The sequence below is a fragment of the Thalia democratica genome, chromosome 3, assembly GCF_965202585.1.
Source record: "Thalia democratica chromosome 3, ktThaDemo2.hap1.1, whole genome shotgun sequence".
NCBI lineage: Eukaryota > Metazoa > Chordata > Thaliacea > Salpida > Salpidae > Thalia > Thalia democratica.
Genome location: NC_139167.1, coordinates 41,190,537 through 41,197,075, shown reverse-complemented (window position 1 = coordinate 41,197,075; position 6,539 = coordinate 41,190,537).

The following is a 6,539-nucleotide window of genomic DNA, read 5'->3' as shown; positions in this document are numbered from 1 at the left end:
CAAGACCTTTTTTACTTCCATGTTCAGAAAAGACAATTTTACTGCACATTACGAATCCATGAAATCATTTTGTCCTACGATAAAAAAAACTGAAGACCATACAATGCATTGTAACAAAATATGCATTTTGTTGTATTTTAAATGACCGCCAGGGGGCGTTAGACAATTTTATATCAAATTACACAATAAAACTTTAAAAATGTTTGTTATAATGCTCATTAGGCCCGAGCTTGCGCACTACGCGCAGCTCGATATGTTGTTCGTTATTTTTGTTTTTGGCTCAGTTAGCCATGAGATCGTGCAAAAAGCACATTAATTTTAAGAACTTAAGACACTGATTGAATTTAAGAACTTTGTTATCATTGTCTTTTTATAAGAACTTTATCTTTATTTGTATAACTGTATAAGACCGTGCGAGAGGCACACGAACTCATTATAAGAACTATTTTATTATTTTCGTTTTATAAGATCTTGAAACTTATTTGCTTTATCGTACTATATTGTGCTTAGTTTAGCCATCGTTGTGCATGAAGCACGACATATATTAAGACTCTGTATTATTAGTAGTATTTTTAGTAAGACCTATTTTGTGTTTAAGATTGTGTCATTCAGACACTTTAAGAACATTATTAAGACATTTTAAGTTGAAGGTTTTGGTGTTTTCTTGTTGTGTTTATATTCGCAGTTTTATTCTACTGATAAATTGGCTGCTTTATTATTTCTACTTCCTAATTTTCACATTAACATCACGTTTTCAATAAACTCACTACATTAAAGAGATTATATATATTAAGTTTATTACATACTTATTAATTACTAAGTTAAACCTAATGAGTAAGGTAAATTCAGTAAAAGCCTTAAGAGCTAAACGCGCTAAGCGTTAGCACATAAAAGGGGACTTCTCCTAATTAAGGGTAGTTCCTACCCCAGGCAATGGAGGACTACAGCATAACTTATAGAGCCATTAAAATTTGCACGGCCGACTGCTTGAATTTAGAATTGGACAATATTTACAAAAAACAATTCTCATTAGGTTACCCCGCAACAGTCATCATGAAGACAATAAAGGCAACTATGTCCAAAATGAAACCGCTTACCATCCTTCGGCCCACATTCTTGCCCAGTCTACTTCCTTATATGGATGAAAACTCAATTAAGCTAAGCAAACCTCATTAGCTAGATTATCCAACTTTAAACGCGTTCCGCTACGTGTTGTGTACAACAAAGGAAACTTCTACCCGTAAATTAAGTAATGTAGATTTATAAATTGCAAAAATGACTACGTAGGTCGTGCGTCACAACTTTTCAACGGTGATGTCATAGTAAAAACATTTAAACTTTAATTGCCAAGTAAAGAAGGTGTCCATTCATAAATATCTGCTCAACTGTTTGTGCTGAAAACTTCATGGATAGTAGAAAGTTCTATCTAGAGCGAGAAACACTGCTCTCAGTTCTAGAAGAATTTTTCGCTAAAACTCGAGTGTCGAAACTTTTAAAACAACCAGATTTTGTAATTTATAACTATGGAAATAGCGAATTTTTATTTTTTTATTATTCTTGCAGCTTTTTGTAAAGCTTTACTTTTTAATTCAAGTAAAATTTTCATAGTACTTAATGTTTTCATTCTATTAATTCAACCTTAAAAAAGCCTTAAATCCGTAAAATTTAACTCAATTCTTTTTAAAACCTTTACACAGACTTTTATATTTGACTCTTAATAATTGTCTATTTTAGCTTGATGTTCTAAAATCTTTATTCTATGCAAGAATTTGTACTTCAATTTTGTCAGTTTTTAGCAACTTTATTTTGATGACGTGCAAAACAAAACTTATAAATAAACTTTCTTTTAAAATCAGTGATTTATATTATAATCTTTCTAATATAAATCAGTACCAAAAATCAGTGCCTTTTCTAATTTCCATGCAAACTTTTTATTTGTTCACAAAATTTTCAGACAATAGCTGTTATAAACTACTAAATTTCCTTATAAAATGACATTATCACGTAAAATAAAATTACCAACCATTTTTGTAACCATCTTGATTTTCTTGGTTATCTTCAATTTCTCCACTTTCATCAGCCAATGATAATTATTCATTGACATTGACAAAACTAACGTCACTTAGTGTTAAAGTGTCGCTTGGTGGTGAAATGTCACTTAGTGGTGAAGGCTCCATTTCACTTAGCAGGCTAGCATCTTAAAGTGTTTGTTAAGTTAATATACAAATTCACATTATATATTTCATGTGAAACTGTTTAACTGTGAATGTAGTTTTATTCTTTACATAACTTGTAATTTTTAGATCCCAAGTCATTAATGTTTTAAACAGCATGTTTTGTTGTCAACTTAAATAGTAATCATAATTTCAATAAAGTTTTTCAACAAAAACCAACCATTTTCGAAGTTTTCTTCGTCTTGAACAGGTTTACCATTTGCAAAATAAGCGATCAAATTAAAAAGCAAGAACAAACAAAGCTTCATACTAAATGTTAAAACAAGTTTCAAGTATTGTGTGCTAGCGAAGAAATTTACTTGCAATGTATACTGCTCTCTAATTCTACGCAGATAAAACCCACAAAAATTAATTTTAATTTTAGTAACACCACCTTCGCTTATTTCCTGAAGTTTCTGCACGTACACTTGTACTAAAAAGTTCAAAGTACAAACATAAGTAGCTTTGATGTTAAATAACTGACTTTTTATTTTAAACAGTTAGTTGTTTTTAATTACATTTAAGTACAGATTACAACCGAAAATAAACAGATAAATCTGATAAGAAAAACACGAATAAATTTTTAAGATTTAAATATATTTTTTGGTTTAATGAAATAATATTTGTTAAATAAAACTAATTGAACAAACTGTTATAATAGAAGAAATGAGTGAGCCATTTTAGAATTAGTTTATTGCACGACAATAAAACGCTTAAAATATTTGGCCCTCGGATCTGATGCAGGAAAAACCTTCCGGTTTATCGAGTTGTACACCATGCGGTTAATCGAGTTAAAGAGGCTAATTAAAATCATTTATAAAAAGATTATTTTTATTGATAAAAAAACCCAACAGAAAATCGTATTACGGAGACTTCTGCTTTGTCGAGCCATAGCATGTTTCAAACAAACTATAAGACAACTATGGTGTACTTTCTCAATTAAAAACAATTGTTGGCTTTTTTAAGATTTATAACTAAATACTTTGTTTTACATTATACAAAACTTAACAATCAAATTTATCATTCAAACTTAATAAAGGTCAAAATAGTAACAAAGAGACTGAACAAAGATATATTTATCAATTTTTTTTTCAAATTCACATAAGAATTGCATCTGTACAGTACAATAAACAAAAAATATTCGGCGATAGTCTACACAAATAAAACCGCTTAAATGACGTTGATGAACCTGATGATACCATTTTGTACACTAACGCCGAACATCATAAACTGATGTAAAGGATTTTGTTGTAGTATTTACACTTTTAAATTAAAATATTAGATTGAAATGATTAAAAATAAGCGTATTTATAGCTTTTTATCACATAGTTTGTCAGCTAACGTATAAAACATATAAAAGTTTAGAAAGGTTTACTTACTTTTTGATAACATATACTTAGAAAAAACTGATAAAGTTGTACTGATCGACTTGAACATGAAGTATAAACAATTCTGTGCTTCTGCTGCTTTGTGTGAAATGTTTTGTTGTATAAACTTAAAAAAATTATTGGTATCGATCAAACTTAGAAGAAGTACTTTAAAGCTTTTGAATTTGCAAATATAAAATTTATTTTCAAGTTATTTTGACATATTTTTGCAAAGAAACTTTGTGCATATCAAACTAATAGTGAATTTTAAATTTTAAATGTTCATAAAAATTTCAGTGAATTTTCCGTATCAATGGTTTGTAAAAAGCTTAAACACTGTACAGCGCGCACAAACTTTTTAAACAGTCATTATTAATTTGTAAAGCTATAAGTTTAACCGAAATACTTATTTATTGTTTTAGTATATAGTTGTATTATCAAAAATTGCATAACTATAATGTCTTACCTTTGATTTCTTTTAAGCTTGTTAAATTAAAGTTCACAGCAAGTAGTGCACGACTCGATGACCGAGACTCTCGGTCCGAATGGATTTTTTACATCAGATTTTCTTAAGATCTTAAATAAACTAAATATTATTTAACATCGATTTTGACCATAAAAAATGATTTATCTACATAATCTTGTTAAAATAGTTTATCACTAACTCTAAGCTAAATAGAAGATACCAGCAGCAACAGTTGGTGAGTTTTCCCCGCTTAAAAAGATTTACTATGTCAGTGGTCTTCAAGCGGATAAAAATCAATCCACACTAAACAGCAATAACTTGTTTGCACCCCAAACTGCGTCGTTAGCCGTAGAAACACGCAAATAAAAGGATATTGAAGCAATTTCTGCGCTTTGTAAAAAAAACTAATTCATTTAAAAACTATTTTCTCCTGCAGGTTTTAAGCAGTCTTTCTCAAACTTTTACATTTTAATCTTAGTTTAACAATAAACATTTTTTTTGTAGGTTTAAAATAACTATGAAAATTAAAATATACTCTTTATTGTAATTTGTAGAAAATATATTAACTTTTATCTTCTTTTGGTCTTAAAACTTTTATTCATTAATGTTCTAAAAATAGCTTGAATTAGATTTTTCCTTATAATGCAAAAAAAAAGTTTGCTAAAAAATTGATGTCAACTTCTTAAAAAATGAAGGAGAGATAGAATTTTATTAAACTTTTAAAAGTTCAGAGAAAATTTGAAACTTTTAGTTCTTTATGCTTATATCGGATTTATTTATACAAAACTAATTATATGTCAAAAATTAATTGGAATTTTGTTTGTTTTATGAAAAATAATTTAAAGTATAGACTCTGAGCTCATAAAATAACCAATGTTAATTTTTGTGAGCAATTTTGTTGGACCTCCCTTTTAGGCCCTTTGAAATCAAAAATAGAATATTTAACACGAAAAACAACATTAGAACAAGATAAAGTAAGTCTGTTTGTGTTGGCAACTTACCTGAAAGTTGTTATTATATTAAACTAATATGTACTAAGCATAAAATATGCTTAAACTACAATTTTCTATGAAAACAAACAAATTAAATAAATATCAAAACTAATTTAACGGTTGTAAAATTATTACTATAAGTATAATTTAGTCCAATGTTGAATGTTTTTTTAAGCAGAAATAGTTGAAAGCTCATCAAAAAGTTAAATAAGGTATATCATACATAAATTATATACTCGGTATATTTCTGAAGTATATGACATGTGTTTTTATTCAGTCTTTTTTTAAGTACATCAATAAATTGTTGTTTTTTATTTTTTAATATTTTTCTTATTTAAATGAAAAGTAGATTTCCTAAAAAAATAAGTTGTTATGTGTAAAGTTTATAGAAATAGTAGACTAGCTAAAAGCTTAACAAAACTTTAAACGCTTTGCATGTAAAAGATGTAGATTTAACTTTAGTTTAGTGCTAATAAGACTTCAAATTTTTGTTTATATTTATTGGCTTGTTGAAAGCTTAAATGGCTAACTCATTTTTTTTAATATAACAGTTTGTTCAATTAGTTTTATTTTACAAATATTATTTCATTAAACCAAAAAAAAATATTTAAATCTTGAAAATTTATTCGTGTTTTTCTTAACAGATTTATTTGTTTATTTTTGGTTGTAATCTGTACTTAAATGTGATTAAAAACAACTAACTGTTTAAAAAGTCAGTTATTTAACATCAAAGCTACTTATGTTTGTACTTTGAACTTTTTAGTACAAGTGTACGTGCAGACACTTCAGGAAATAAGCGAAGGTGGTGTTACTAAAATTAAAACTAATTTTTGTGGGTTTTTATCTGCGTAGGTTTAGAGAGCAGTATACATTGCCAGTAAATTTCTTCGCTAGCACACACTACTTGAAACTTGTTTTAACATTTAGTAAGAAGCTTTGTTTGTTCTTGCTTTTTAATTTGATCGCTTATTTTGCAAATGGTAAACCTGTTCAAGACGAAGAAAACTTCGAAAATGGTTGGTTTTTGTTGAAAAACTTTATTGAAATTATGATTACTATTTAAGTTGACAACAAAACATGCTGTTTAAAACATTAATGACTTGGGATCTAAAATTACAAGTTATGTAAAGAATAAAACTACATTCACAGTTAAACAGTTTCACATGAAATATATAATGTAAATTTGTATATTTACTTAACAAAAACTTTAAGATGTTAGCCTGCTAAGTGAAATGTAGCCTTCACCACTAAGCGACACTTCAACACTAAGTGACGTTAGTTTTGTCAATGTCAATGAACAATTATCATTGGCTGATGAAAGTGGAGAAATTGAAGATAACCAAGAAAATCAAGATGGTTACAAAAATGGTTGGTAATCTTATTTTACGTGATAATGTCATTTTGTAAGAAAATTTAGTAGTTTATAACAGCTATTGTCTGAACATTTTGTGAACAAATAAAAAGTTTGCATGAAAATTAGAAAAGGCGCTGATTTTTGGTA